This window comes from Bos grunniens, chromosome 10, assembly GCF_055505025.1.
Source record: "Bos grunniens cultivar Pamir isolate PY7600 chromosome 10, Bosgru_T2T1.0, whole genome shotgun sequence".
Lineage (NCBI taxonomy): Eukaryota > Metazoa > Chordata > Mammalia > Artiodactyla > Bovidae > Bos > Bos grunniens.
In genome coordinates, this window is record NC_141174.1 from 83,030,539 (window position 1) to 83,046,271 (window position 15,733).

The 15,733-nt window shown below is 41.3% G+C and overlaps 1 pseudogene; it reads right to left on the reverse strand.

The window, feature by feature from the left end:
• Positions 1-4,034: 4,034 nt before the first annotated feature.
• On the reverse strand, positions 4,035-5,736 carry LOC147365218 (transmembrane protein 202 pseudogene; annotated as a pseudogene).
• Positions 5,737-15,733: the final 9,997 nt, after the last annotated feature.

Consider the following 15,733-nt stretch of genomic DNA (forward strand, 5'->3'; position numbering starts at 1 on the left):
TTTTCCAGTCCTGTGGCCACTTCTGAGTTATCCAAATTTGCTGTCGTATTGAGTGCAGCACTAAAACAGCATCATCTTTTAGGATCTGAAATAGGTCAGCTGGAATTCCTTCACTTCCCCTAGCTTTGTTGGTAGTGATGCTTCCTAAGGCCCACTTGACTTCGCAATCCAGGATGTCTGGCTCTAGGTAAGATCACACCATTGCAGTTATCTGGATCCTTAAGATCTTTTCTGTGTAGTTCTTCTATGTATTCTTGCCACTTCTTCCTAATCTCTTCTGCTTCTTTTAGGTTCGTACCATTTCTGTCCTTTCTTGTGCCCATCTTTGCATGAAATGTTTCCTTGGTATCTCTAAATGTTCTCTATGGTTTTTCTCAACCATCAGAACATCTGCTTAGTAGTATTTGGTTATGTAATTATCTAATTGATTTAAGTAATCTAAATTAAGGTATGACTAAAATTTTAACTGTCCTCACAGAGAGTCTGTTTTTTCATATGGACATCTGCTAATTCCCATTTTACATAAAGAATACTGGAATACTTTTAATACTCCCTACCCTTTTTCACCCTTTATTCTCAATCCTGGTCCCTTATCCAATGTTCTAGAAAGTAAAATATGTGGAATGGCGATACTATTTGTTAAGGCCCCTTTTTTTGCTAGAGTTAAATTTATTTCATCAATTGCTTTGGTTTCCAGAGATGTATTGTTTTTTAGATAAAAGTACTAAAATAGGGGTCGTTTTTTAAAATTGGAGGATAATTGTTTTACAATGAGGCCATATTTAAATGGTAAAATTAAAGGCCATAGAATTTAGCTAATAAGAGGTACAGGCTTCCCCAGTGACTCAAATGGTAAAGAATCCTCCTGCAATGCAGGAGACACAGGTTTGATCCCTGGGTTGGGAAGATCCCCTGAAGAAGGATATGGCAACTCACTCCAATATTCTTGCCTGGGAAGTCCCATGGACAGAGGAGGTTGGTGAGTTACAGTCCACAGGATCACAAAGACTCAGACGTGACTGAGCATGCACAAAAGGTACAGGCAGTCAGAAGTAGTAAGATATTGACTGTTTAAGGAGTTAAGAGGGAGTTTTCATGGTGAACTACTCATATTGCAAACCAAAAAAACTAGCTTCTGGTTTTAAAGGCCACAACCCCTATGCAAAACCATTTAAACTCTCACTGAAGTAGATGGTATACTCTCTTTCAGAGTCTGTTTTCTTTTTGCTTTTATCTTTTTCTTTCCTTTCCAATTCCTGAAAATAGTAAAAAAAAAAAAAAAAAAAAAAAAAAACATGGGAATCACCTGCATTTTTTTTTAAATGAGCTATCTGAATAAAAATAAGAAGTGACTAGCCAAAAGTAGCCTTGGAGGTAGAGAACTAAATTTAATTACTCTGACTAGAAAGTTACTTACTAAAATAACCTGGGGTTATATTTGCCAACAGGAATCATTTCTCTATTATTCACCACTTATGGCCAAAACAGCACTAGAAATTTCAGAGCCTTGCAGGTCAAGGCTAAAGAAAGTTAAATATTTGCCAAAAGTCAGCCTAGCTCATTAGGGGAGGGAGGTCCCAAAATGAGAGTTTGGATTTCCGAACTCAGTGCTCTTTCCATTCTGCTGAGATGTTCCATTTTGTGGTCATGGAACTCTGGAAAGGCTTAGAGGATTGGGTTCTCTATCTTTTGCAGCCTTTCCTAGTCACAGAATACACTACATGGAAATTTTTTTTAGTAAGCTTTCTTTATTTGTGATTTGTAGGTTGTTGGCATCTTTGACCTAAACCATACAAATGACTTTCTTTCATGCATAATATCAACCTATTTGGTGAGTGAGGCATAATCTAGTGGGGAGTGGGATTCAACAGTCATCCTAATCTCCTCTCAGAATTACCTCTGATACTCCTACTCCTCTTCAAACAGAATCAACCAAATATCTTCAGCTCTGAAGGGAAATCTCTCTGCAGGGCCTTGTTTTGTTTTTATTCTTTCTCTGCCCTCTACTACCCTGGATCGAAGATTAACTTTTTTTTGTCTTGTTATCATCATTTTTCTCAACTGAGTCTGTCTTCATCACCCTGGTCTTCATTTTCTTTTCATTAATGTCAGGTCTACTGCCTGACATATTCACAGTTGCTACTGTGTTCTCTACTCTGCTGTGTCAGCTGGTTCTACCTCAGTAGCTAACCTTGTCTGAACTATTAACCCATCCCATATTACTGACTCACTTCCTATCTCTGGCCCTGTGTGTATCTCTGGCTCTGTCTATGTCTCAGCTTCTGCTTGGGCCCTTGATTGTACCACTGAACTTAACTGTCTTTCTGGTGCCTTACTCATGCATGAAGAAACACCTGAGTCTCCTTCAGATAGACTCAATTTCACTGTGGCCATATTTCCTACCTTTGTCCTTGTTATAGGGATCACGAAAAGGTTTTGATCTGGAGGAGGAACTTGAGAACTTAAGTGATTGAGTACAGAGAGGAACCCTAGAGAAAAAGAAAAGGTCAAGGTCAGCATTGTGGATGAGTAATAGATAAAATCTCAAGTCATCAAACACCCCTGAAGAGTAACACTGACTTAATTATAATAGGATTTGATTAATAACACATTTCTGAACATCCTGTTCATTGTCTTTAGGGGCTTGGAATTCAAAACATTAGTCCCAGTTTTTCTGTAATACAATGTTTTCCAGCAGTATGCAAACCAACTTACTGGGGCACAGGAAGAAAATAATAATTTATTTTTATATTTTTAACAAATAATGTTTAAATTCTATTTTTGAGTGTATTTTACAATGTAATGACTGTATTATTAATGTAATATGTGTGCATATTTTATAAACAAACATATATCTTTTTGGAATGTTTGCTAAAAAGGGTCTTATGAAGACAGTGTGTGAGGCAATGTTTTGGAGACTACTGTCGCAGTTAATAAAGATAAGTAGGTGGCTTAGAAAGATTATAGAAGTGTCACACAGGCAAACACCAGTGTTATTGCTCTGCTTTATTCTGGAGATCCATAAAGGTGGAGAGTTTATTTGATATGACAAAGGGATAGGGGAACTAAAGGACTATCTTCTGAAAGAGCAGAAGAACTATGAATAGCTCAGTTGTATCTTTACCTTCTGTACTTCCTGAATACATCTGTTCAGGGTCAGGTATCATTATTGGAAAAAATGCTTTAGATAAATTGGAAGCGCTAGCTTTAGGACTGTTCATTGACATGAAAATGACACTTGTAGAACCCTTCCAAATTATGAGATTCTAATATACCAAACAACCCAAAGAAAGGGAAAAGGAGATAGAAGAGCAATCACGTAAAGTTGCATTTTCTGTGCATTCCCTACCTAACAAGAGCTTTAACTCACCAATCATCATGTAGAGGATACTGCCCAACCAATTGATGTGGTAGACTACCAGGAAACGGGGTTCCAAGACATTCTTACTATACAATTTCACTTGCAGCAGGAAAAAGATGAGGCAGAAGAGTAGGCAGGTGCCTGGGATCAGAATGAAAGCTATTACTACCTGTGATAGCCCTCCTTCTGCCTCCACCCTCTTCCCTCTCTCTGCACTTGCCTTCACCCTCAACTGCCTCAATTATGCCATGGAGACCTATTACATGGTAGTGGTCATGGGAAGACCCATTTGGCAAAGGCCTTCTGCTTTGACTGGAGTAAAGTTGTCAAGGTGGAGCCTATAGATAATATAGACAGAACAAGTAGCAAGTTGCTACATGGTAATTTTCCAGGTGCCAGAAGGACCTCCAGCCTTTATCTCTCCTATCGTCCCACAGATAATCCTTAGAAATGTTTCCATTGGATTAAGCATCATCTTTTCTGGGTCCCCTCTTTCAGAGGTAATAGCCCTGTCTGGAGTAAAAGTTTATTGAAAACTGTCTTCCCTTTGGGAAGAGACAAGGGTCTTATGATAGCAGTATCATGTAAGGCTGGGAATGACTTGATAAAAGAAGGGGAGATGGCACTGGGAAGGGAAGAAATGCCAGGACTCTAGGGACAAACTTTTCCAACCTCATCGTGTTGTACCTGAAATGAAACAGAAGATGGATATGCCCAGATCTATGTAGGTTTTGTCTCCTGGCCCTTTGGTGAGAGAGATGCTGAGCCATATAATAATAATGAGGATGGTGAAGGCAGAGATGAGGAAGAAGGCCCTGGAGAACTGGAGGTAGTCTGCCAGGGGAAGGGGAAAAGGAGAGGCTTGACTGGAATGAAGGACACCTGCCTTACAGAAGGCTGAACAGGGTCTTGGGAAGGGGTGAGGAACAAAGGACGATGGAATCAGGGCTTGTCTTACATGCAACGGAGTCAGAGTAAGGAGCCCCCAAGTTGGGGGGGGCGGTGCTTCACAGGCACCCATAAGGACCCTCTTTCGACCTCCTCATTGACATGTGGAATTCCTTTAACGAGGAAAGAAATAATTTACTCCACAAGGAGGGAAAGGCTGAAATTAGAACCATAACCTTAAGAGGCATGGTATGAGGTAACTCTCATATAAAGGCATAGAATGACCAATATTTCTTTTTCTGATGGAAGTTGTAAGTGCAAAGGTCAGCAGGCATTAGCTTCCAATAATAAAGGGGCTTTGGCTTCTAAGTCGTTGAGGAAGCTTGGATGAGACAAACTCACACAAGGGTGCCGTGCTTGCAGGCGCTGTCCATACATGCTGGTGAATCAGTGAGGGGGTGTGGGTCAGGGTTGCCGGGAGAAAAGAGAGTGGTGAGCGGTGGGGGGATCTGACAGGGTGGGTGTACCAAAGGAGGGGGCTGGAATCTGGAAAGTACTCACAGGGGGCCTTCAAAGCGTTGCCCCAGCAGAGATCATGGTGGCATAAGGTCCAGAGCCCCGCCAAGAGCTTCTGCCTGTCCTTCAGCACCACGAACTGCACCCAGTGTAAAGGGGACAAGCAGAGCAGCAGGACGAAGTTGAAGCCCGATGAGCAAGCACAAAGATGGCGAATGCAGCTGCGGCTTTTCTGCACGAACCGGCGCAGGTAGGGCGGTATGGAAGAAAAGCGGTGCAAACGGGGCAGAATTGGCTGTGGTGTGGAAGAGAGGAAGACATCATGGAAGGAATCTCAACCCAGGCGTCTCCATCTCCAACCACAGAAAAGTCAAGCCCTGACTTGGGCTGGAGGTAAGTCCTCCTCCCTCCACACTTCAGGGTATTTTTCTCCTCTGGCCCCAGCCTCCCACAACCCTTTTTCAATTTTAACAATTTATTGACCGGAGATGTATTAATACATCTTTCCTGACCTGAACTTTATTGACTGGAGACCTTTCAACATTCACTTCCCTAACAAATCGCCTGCCTCAGGCATTTATTTCAGCAAAAATCCCCCATTCAATATTGTGTTAATTTAAAAAAATATTCCATTTCACCTCTCCCCAGTTTTTAAAAAATGGAGTTTTGCCTCTCCTACCTTGACACTTGCCCCATGACACACACAAGCTGCTGCCTCAGAAAGGACTTCAACCCCTACCTGGCTCACAAAAGGCTTTCCCCCCTCTGTAATGGCAACCCATCCCAATATTATTGCCTAGAAAATCCTGTAGACAGAAGGGCCTGGTGGGCTACAGTCCATGGGGTCACAGTCAGTCAGACACAGCTGAGCACACATGCAGACACTCACACACCCTGTAGGTTGGGTGGCTCATTCTGCCGATGTTGTAAATGCTCTGGAGGGCCCTTTCATTTCCTTCTCTTCTCTCCATCCTGGCTCCTGGCTCACTGCTATAGCCAACTGCCATAGAACTTAACCCTCTCCCAACACCCTTCCCCGCCCCTCCCCCACCTAGGGGACAGAAACAGCCAGAGTCAGAACACGAAGCATGGGTACTGTGTCTGTCTCATCTGCCAGATCTGATCCAATCCAAGACTCCCACCCAGGTCTCTGTTGAACTCCAGACTCCTACAGCAATCTGCACGCTGACCCCAGGTTTCTCACAGACACATCAACACCTAAGAGGTCTTTAAGAAATGGAGTCATCCTCTTTCCATCCTGAACCCCCATCCTGTACCCTTTTCTTCTTTAAAATATTTATTATTCTTCTTTTTATTTGGCTGCACAGGATCTTAGTTGCAGCACGCAGGATCTTCAGCCTTCATTGGCAGCATGTGGGATCTTTAGTTGCAGCATGCAAAATCTAGTTTCCTTGACCAGGGTTTGAAACCAGTTCCCCTGCATTGGGAACTCAGTCTTAGCCACTGCACCACACTAGGGAAGACTCCCTACTCAGTCTTAGCCACTGCACCACACTAGGGAAGACTCCCATACCCTTTTATTACCTACCACCAGTCAATGACAATGTGTTATGCCAATTCTACCTCTTTAATGTTCTCAAGCCCACATTGTATTTTTGTTTCCACTCCTTTAGGATATGTCATGGAGAAGGCAATGGCACCCCACTCCAGTACTCTTGCCTGGAAAATCCCATGGACAGAGGAGCCTGGTGGGCTGCAGTCCGTGGGGTCGCTAGGAGTCCGACACGACTCATCGACTTCACTTACACTTTTCACTTTTATGCACTGGAGAAGGAAATGGCAACCCACTCCAGTGTTCTTGCCTGGAGAATCCCAGGGACGGGGGAGCCTGGTGGGCTGCCGTCTATGGGGTCACACAGAGTCGGACACGACTGAAGCAACTTAGCAGGATATGTCATGTCAGTCCTGGATTTCTGCAACGGCCTTGTGCCTGGTCTCTCTGCTACCAAGTTTGCTCTCCTTCAGTTTGTTCTCCACAGATTTACCAAGATTGATGTTGTTAATGCAAATCTGATTGTGTCTCTCTTTTGCTTAAATTCTCTGATTGTTCCCCACTGCTATGAAGTAAAATTATGTTAGCATGAATCAGTGAAACCCAACAAGATGGAGTTTCTGCTCACTATTCAACCTCATTCAGTCATCCAATCACTCATTTGTGTGAGGTATTGTGTCAGGTACTGGGAGGTGCAGTGATTTGTTGGTGATCTTCCACATGCCCCTCCAGATCTGCTCCCCATCATTGTTCAAAGAACTGACCAATTTGGGCTTTTCTTTCCATCCAGCCTCTGATGAAGTTTGACCAATGGCGGGCATGGGCAGAAGATCAGAGGTGTAGAGATCAATGTGTTTTTTCACTGGTTCTCTCCTTAACAGGGTACTATGAGGGTTGTCTATGTCCCTTTCCCTAAGGAGAATTCCTGATAGGCTAGTCCTCTCCATAGAGTCACCCTTTTCTATTCTGGTCACGTGTTCCTTTCATTTACATGATCAGTCTTAGGGGTGGTAATGACTCTTCTCACTGATGGTTTTCCAAAATCTTTTTCAGTCCTAGGGGTCCTTGTAAATAATCCCTTAAGTCTTTTAGACTCAGTTTGAGCAAAGCCATCTGTTTCCTGCTGGACACGGTCCTTCCTGCCGTGGAGCAAAATGACCTAGTGACGTCTAGGCTCACTCTCCCCTCCTTCTCACCTTGTGCTCCAAATCATTTTATTCTTCTTGCCGTTTCCTAACCCAACATGGTCCTTCATTTGCACTTGGCGCAAATGTTAGCTACCTTGCACGTGGTACCTATCGCACTTCCCAGCCTATCTTTATTAACTTTAGTCAAGAGTCACTCTTGTCTTATAAAATAGATAACTAATAAGAGCCTATTATATAGCACAGGGAACTCTTCTCAGTGCTCTGTGGTGACCTATAATGGAAAGGAAATCCAAAAAAAGAGGGGCTATATGTACACATATAGCTAATTCACTTTACTGTACAGTAGAAAGTAATACAATATTTTAAAGCAACTGTGCTTCAATAAAAACTTTTAAAATAAATTTTAAAAGTCATTCTACTCTTAACTTTTGAGAGGAGCTTTCTCTGAACCCAGCCCTCAATCCCAGAATTTGTGCTCCTACAGCACTTTGTACTTGTCCTTTCGTAACCTTCATCACATTGTTTTGCAACTGGTCTGTCTGTATCTCCTTCTGGTCTACAATGTCCTTCAGCAGCAGGGACACAGCCTATTCAGCTGTGTATGCTCAACATCAGTGCCTGGAACATCATAATGATTAGGTGCTGTTTCTTTTCTTTTTTAAAAATATGATTCTTTTTGGCTGCACCATGTGGCATGCAGGATCTTCATTTCCTGATCAGGGATGGAAGCCTTGTCCGCTGCAGGGGAAGCGCAGAGTCTTAACCACTGGACTGCCAGGGAAGTCCATAGGTGATGTTTCTTGATTGCTTGAAAATTAGAAAGGTAAAAGAGAAAGACTGGACTTCTGGTTTCCAGTCTGGCATGCAAGGAGCTTGAAAGTTGTCACTCCATTATAACAACAAGTAGAAAAGCTAAACAAACTGAAAAAAATCAACAACTCTCAGATCCTAAAGCAAACTGTGACCCTGCAGAACTGGAGAGTCAGAAAGGCAAAAATAGGAAATTAAAACTTACTAGAACAGAAACGTCTGCAGAAATTAGTACCAGAGTAGGAAAATCTGCACTGGAAGGTTCAGTGTGAACAAGTCTGAGAGATTAAAAACTATGGCCCCCTTACAAACTATAATGTACAAAGTAAATAAGGTACAGGGATATATTGCACAGCAATATAGCCAGGAAATATAGCCAACATTTAAAATAACTATGAACTTTAAAAATTGTGAATCACCATGTTGTACATCTGAAATCTATATAATGTTGTAAGTCAACTATACATCAATTTAAAAAAACATACCCACATACTGGGAGGGTGATGCACTCCGAAGTCCATAGGGACAGAAACCCCTATTCTCGGGACCTCGTCTTAGGGTAACTTTTTATCTGGCTATCCATTCCTGTCCTTTATTATCCTTTGTAATAAATCATTAACCATGAGTAAAGAAAGAAAAAATAGACAATGGGACCCAGTCATAGAGAAGTCCTCACACTTTAGTGACTTCTACGTCCAGCAACTTAACCAGTTTCTTGCAGTGAATATTAGAGAATCCCATACTTCTGGCCCATGAGAAGAGAAAAGGAACCATTTAAATTGATACAGCTACTGTGGAAGACAGTATGGAGATTCCTTAAAAAACTAGGAATAAAACCACCATATGACCCAGCAATCCCACTACGAGGCATATACCTTGAGGAAACCAAAATTGAAAAAGACACATGTACCCCAGTGTTCACTGAAGCACTATTTAACAATAGCTAGAACATGGAAGCAACCTAGATGTCCATCAACAGATGAATGGGTAAAGAAGCTGTGGTACATACATTCAATGGAAGATTACTCAGCCATAAAAAGTAACTCATCTGAGTTAGTTCTAATGAGGTGGGTGAACCTAGAGCCTATTACACAGTGTGAAGTAAGTCAGAAAGAGAAAGATAAATATCACACACTAATGCACATATATGGAATCTAGAAAGATGGTACTGATAAATTTATTTGCAGGGCAGCAATGGAGAAACAGACAGAAAGAACAGACTTATGGACATGCAGGGCTGGGGGGAGGAAGAAGAGGGTGAGATGTATGGAGAGAGTAACATGGAAACTTACATTACCATATGTAAAATAGACAGCCAATGGGAATTTTCTGTATGACTCAGGGAACTCAAACAGAGGATCTGTAACAACCTAGAGGGGTGGGATGGGGAGGGATATGGGAGGGAGGTTCAAGAGGGAGAGGACATATATATATATACCTATGGCTGATTCGTGTTGATATTTGGCAGAAACCAAAAAATTCTGCAAAGCAGTTATTCAATTTAAAAATAAATACATTAAAAAAAAATGTACCAGAGCATTCTGTTCTTCTTAACAAGGACTTCCCTGAGGAGAAACTATCTGATCAGAGCCTAAAGTGCTGGGGCTTTATCAGAGTTTAATCAATCTGGGAGAAAGGAAATGTCAAACTCCAGCCTGTTCTGACCTGTGAGGGAAGTGAAATTCCCAACTTCAGCCCGTTCAGATCAGCCTATTGCACCTAAGCGGGAACTGAGAACCGCTTGTGAAGCTCACAGTCTGGAAGCATAGGTTCACTGGAAGTCTCGGAATTCCCTGGCGGCTGAGCGGTTAGGACTCTGCTCTCACTGCCAACAGCGTGGGTTCAATCCCTAGCTGAGGAACTGAGATCCCACAAGCTGTGTGGCACTGCCAAAACAAAACAAACAAACAACAACAACAAAAACAACACAACAAAAGACTGAGATGTAATCACAGGACTATAGAGTGCTTCCCCTTCCTCCACACTTTATCACCACATTTCTAAAGGCTTATTTACCACAGTTCCTTTTACCCAGTACATCCTGACCAGCTATCAAGAAAATATCACAAGCTATATTAAAAGGAAAAAAGACATAGTTTGGAGAGACAAAACAAGCACCAAAACTAGACTCAGATATGACAGGGATGTTAGAATCATCACACATATTAAAACAATGATGATTAATATGCTAAGGTGCTAGTGAACAAAGTAGACAGCAAACAAGAATAGAGGGGCAATGTAAACAGAGAGATTGCAATCATAAGAAAAAATTTAAAAAGAAATGCTAGAGATGAAAAACACAGTAATAGAAACAGAGAATGTCTTTGACGGGCTGAGTAGTAAACAGGATATGGCTGAGGAAATAATCTCAACATGAGAATATATCATAGACACCTCCAAACAGAAATACGAAGAGAAAAAAGACTGAGAATAATGGAACAGAATATCTATGAACTGTGGGATACCTACTAAAGAGGTACCATACATGAAGTCAGGATGCCGGAAAAAGAAGAAAGAGGAATAAAGGAATATTTGAAGCAATAAGATGGAGAATTTTCCCCAAATTGATGTCAGACACCAAACCACAGGTTCAGGAATTTCAGAGACCATCAGAAGCAGGATAAATGCCAAAAGAAAAGAAAAACTACACCTAGGCATATCGTATTTCAACTGCATAAAATCAAAGGTACCCAAAAAATCTTGAAAGAAGCCAGGGGTAGGGTAGGGGGAAGCACCTTACCAATAAAGGAGCAAAGAAAAGAATCACACCTGACTTCTCATCAGACACCATACAAGCAAGAAGAGACTGGAGTGAAATATTTAAAGTGTTGAGAGAGAAAAAAACCCAACCTAGAATTCTGTAACCTGTGAAATTACCTCCAAAAATGAAGTGGAAATAAGGACTTACCCAGACAGACTAACATTGACAGAATTTGTTATCAATAAACCTGTCTTGCAGGAAATTTTAAATGAAGTTCTTCAGAGAGGAGGAAAATGATACAAGTCAGAAACTTTATATAAAGAAAGGAAAAGCATAAGAGAAGGAATAACTGAAGGTAAAATAAACACATTCATTTTTCTTATTCTTAATTGATCTAACAGATAATAGTTTAAAATGATAACATCAACAATGTATCACTTATATATGCTCATGTATGAGTGAAATTAATGACAGCAATGATATAAGTGACAGGAGGGAGGAGTTAGGATTCTTTTGTTATTATTATTAGGTACCTGCACTACCCGTGAGTGGCATAGTGTTATTTGAAAATGGAAGTTGAATTAGTTGTAAATGGATTTTGCAAAGTCAAAGATAACCACTAAAAAAAAATAATAACCACTAAAAAATAATAAAAACAAGATGTATAACTAATATGCTAAGAAAAGACAGAAACAGAATCACATAAAATGCTCTTGCGTGCGCATGCTGTCACTTCAGTCAAGTCCAACTCTTTGCAGCCCTATGGGCTGTAGCCCACGAGGCTCCTCTGTCCATGGAATTCTCCAGGCAAGAATACTGGAGTGGGTTGCCATGCCCTCCTCCAGGGGATCTTCCTGACCCAGGGATCAAACTCACATCTCTTTGGTCTTCTACATTGGCAGGTGGGTTCTTTACCATGAGTGCCACTTGGAAAGTCCATAAAATGCTCAGTTAGAACCAAAAAAGACAAAATTAGAGAGGAAGACAAAGATAGGAACAATGAACAAGGGCAACAAATAGAAAATAGTGACAAATATGGTAGATACTAATCCAATTATATCAATAATCAATTTAAACATCAATGGTCTATATATACCAATTAGAAAACAGAGATTTTTGGAGTGAGTCAAAAAAGAAGACCCAGCTCTATGTTGTCTAAGAGAAGCCTATTTAAAATAAAGACACATATAGATAAAAGTGAAAGAGGAGAGTGGAAAAGTTGGCTTAAAGCTCAACGTTCAGAAAACTAAGATCATGGCATCCGGTCCCATCACTTCATGGCAAATAGACGGGGAAACAGTAGGAACAGTGGCTGACTTTATTTTTCTGGGCTCCAAAATCACTGCAGATGGTGATTGCAGCCATGAAATTAAAAGACGCTTACTCCTTGGAAGGAAAGTTGTGACCAACCTAGGCAGCATATTAAAAAGCAGAGATGTTACTTTGCCAACAAAGGTCTGTCTAGTCAAGGCTATGGCTTTTCCAGTGGTCATGTATGGATGTGAGAGTTGGACATCCTTAGCTGAGTGTGGAAGAATTGATGCTTTTGAACTGTGGTGTTGGAGAAGACTCTTGAGAGTCCTTTGGACAGCAAGGAGATCCAACCAGTCCATCCTGAAGGAGATCAGTCCTGGGTGTTCATTGGAAGGACTGATGTTGAAGCTGAAACTCCAATACTTTGGCCACCTGATGTGAAGAGCTGACTCATTTGAAAAGACCCTGATGTTGGGAAAGATTGAAGGCAGAGGAGAAGGGGATGACAGAGGATGAGATGGTTGGATGGCATCACCAACTCAATGGACATGGGTTTGGGTGGACTCTGGGAGTTGGTGATGGACAGGGAGGCCTGGCGTGCTGCAGTTCATGGGGTTGCAAAGAGTCACACATGACTGAGTGACTGAACTGAACTGAACAGAAAGGGATGAAGATAGATATGCCATGCTAACACTAATCAAATGAAAGTAGGAAGTAATAGTTTCTACTACTACTAGTAATAGTTCCTTAATAAAACTAGTAATAGTTTTACTAAGTTCAGACAAAGCAGACTTTAGAAAAAGGAAGGTTGTAAGGGATAAAGAAGAATGTTACATAATGACAAAATGGTCAATCCCTTAATACATATCAATCCTTAAAGTGTATGTTCCTAACAACAGGACATGAGCCACGTACTAATAAAACTACAATAACAAATAGATTAATCCATTATCATAGTTGGAAACTTCAGCAGTTCAGTTCAGTTCAGTCTCTCAGTCGTGTCCAACTCTTTGCGACCCCACGGACTGCAGTACGCCAGGTTTCCCTGTCCATCACCAGCTCCCGGAGTTTACTCAAACTCACGTCCATTGAGTCGGTGATGCCATCCAACCATCTCATCCTCTGTCGTCCCCTTCTCCCCCTGCCTTCAATCTTTCCCAGCATCAGGGTCTTTTCCAATGAGTCAGTTCTTCACATCAGGTGGCCAAAGTATTGGAGTTTCAGCTTCAACATCAGTCCTTCCAATGAATATTCAGGACTGATCTCCTTCAGAATGGACTGGTTGGATATCCTTGCTGTCCAAGGGACTCTGAAGAGTCTTCTCCAACACCACAGTTCAAAAGCATCAATTCTTCGGCAGCCAGCTTTCTTTATAGTCCAACTCTCACATCCATACATGACCACTGGAAAAACCACAGCCTTGACTAGATGGACCTTTGTTGGCAAAGTAATGTCTCTGCTTTTTAATATGATGTCTAGGTTGGTCATAACTTTTCTTCCAAGGAGCAAGTGTCTTTTAATTAATTTCATGGCTGCAGTCACTATCTGCAGTGATTTTGGAGCCCCCAAAATAAATCTGTCACTATTTCCACTGTTTCCCCATCTATTTGCCACGAAACTTCAACACTCTTCATCAGAAATGGACAGCTCTAGCAACTAGAACATTAATGAGGACACCATCAACCAACTGGATATAACTGACAGTGATAGACCACTTCAGGGCAACAACAGGAAATTTTTCTTAAGTTCACGTGGAATATCCACTAAGATGGACCACATTCTGGGCCATCAAACACACCTTAACAAATTTAAAAGTATTAAAATTATACTGCATGTGCTCTCAAATCACAATGGAATTAAACTAAAATTCAACTATAGAAAGACAACTAGAAAATTCCCTAAGCACTTGGAGATTAAATAATAGACTTCTAAATAACACACAGATCAAAGAAAAAACTTCAAGAGAACTTAAAATTTTTAAATATTTTGAACTAAATGACAGTGAACAATAGATCTTGCCAAAATTTGTGGGGTGCAGCGAAAGCAGGGTTTAGAGGGAAATTTATAGCATTGAGTGCATGTATTAGTAAAGAAAAATGATCTAAAATCAATAATCTATGCTCCTTAGGAAACTGGAATAACAGCGAATTAAATGCAAAGTAAATTGAAGAAAAAAATTAATAAAAATCAGAGCAGATAATCAATGAAATGAAATGAACATTTCTTTATATGGTTAGAATTCCTATTTTCAGGCACCAAAAAAATTTTCCTGGCTCTTTTTGTTTCTTTTTCTTCTTGTATGCTCATTCCATCTGATAGTTTTGGGATTTCCTTGTTTTGGCCAAAGATCCCAGTACAGGGTCAGGTCTCATAAGATATTTCAGATTTCCTGTTCTGTTACAACCCAGTTAATGAATCAGTGCACTGCTTCGTAAAGCAGGGTTGTACCTGTGTCCTTTTACCTCTTTGGATCTGTAGTTCCAAATACAGTGCAGCCCCGATTTTCTTTTCTTAAAATATCTTTAAAATTAATTTCTTCATTTTTGGCTGCATTAGGCCTTTGTTGTTTTGCATGGGCTGGGTTTTCTCCAGTTGCTCCAGTTACTCTCTAGTTGTGATGCATGGGCTTCTCATTGTGGTGGTTTCTGCTGTTGTGGAGCACAGGCTCTGGGGTACACAGGCTTGGTAGTTGAGGCTGGCAGGCTCGAGAGCGTGGGCTTGTAGAGCACAGGTTCAGTAACTGTGGTGCAGGGGCTTAGTTGCTCTGCGGCATGTGGGATCTTCATGGACCAGGGATAGAACCCATGACCCCTGCATTGGCAGGCAGATTCTTATCCACTGCGCCACTAGGGAAGTCCTCAGCTTCTTTTAAGTCCCTAGTTTGAACTAGAGCTGGGAATTTGGCTCTAGTCCATATCTTGAGAAGCAGTTTTACTCCTTTTCACTCCACAGGAACTGTCTTCCTGTTCACCTCTGCCAAACTTTTGGACTTTGAGCCCAATAAGTCTTTGGCTTAACTCAATCACAGCATGGGGTTTTGTTATTTTTCTGTTTTTCGAAAATGCTTGTCTTGTTTTGACCTAGCTATACATGTGTGTTTCCCCCTCCCCTCTCTCATTCTCCCTTCACCTGTCATGTAATGTATCTGGAGCAGAGGGGATGTAGCAAAGGGTCATTAATGAGCCATTCCCCCCACTTTTTTTTTTTTTTTTTTTAGTATTTTTTGGCGGCACCACGTCTTAGCTGTGCCAAGTGGGATCTTTGAACTTCTTTGTGTCATGTGAGTCCTTTAGTTGTGGCATGTGGGATCTACGTCCCTGACCAGGGATTGAACCCAGGCCCTCTGAGTCTTAGTCACTGGACCATAAGGAAAGTACCCCCCATGAGCTATCTAATTGGAGGTCTATTTAAGCTTTTTAAAGGGATTCTCTGCAAGCAAAGAAAGAGAGTAAGAAGAAAATAGAGCATTCAGTTTCTTCTTATTTATTTGGCTGAGTCAGATCTTAGTTGCGGCACACAGGATCTATCATTGTGGTGCACCA